We start from the raw sequence: 276 nt of genomic DNA on the forward strand, positions 1-276 counted from the left end.
CCTCCATCTCACCCCCTTTGTCATCCACCTTACCCCCTCCATTCTCCCCCTCACCCCTCCACCTCACCCTCTCTGTCCTCTATCTCACCCCTCCATCCTTTACTTCACCCCTCCATCCTCCATCTCTCCCCTCCTTCTTCCATCTCACCCCTCCCTCCTCTATCTTACCCCTTTGTCCTCCACCTCACCACCTCCATCCTTCACCTTATCTCCTCCATTCTCTACCTCACCCCCTCCACCCTCCACCTCACCCCCTCCACCCTCCACCTCGTCCCC

This window comes from Mastomys coucha, unplaced genomic scaffold, assembly GCF_008632895.1.
Source record: "Mastomys coucha isolate ucsf_1 unplaced genomic scaffold, UCSF_Mcou_1 pScaffold3, whole genome shotgun sequence".
Taxonomy (NCBI): Eukaryota; Metazoa; Chordata; class Mammalia; order Rodentia; family Muridae; genus Mastomys; species Mastomys coucha.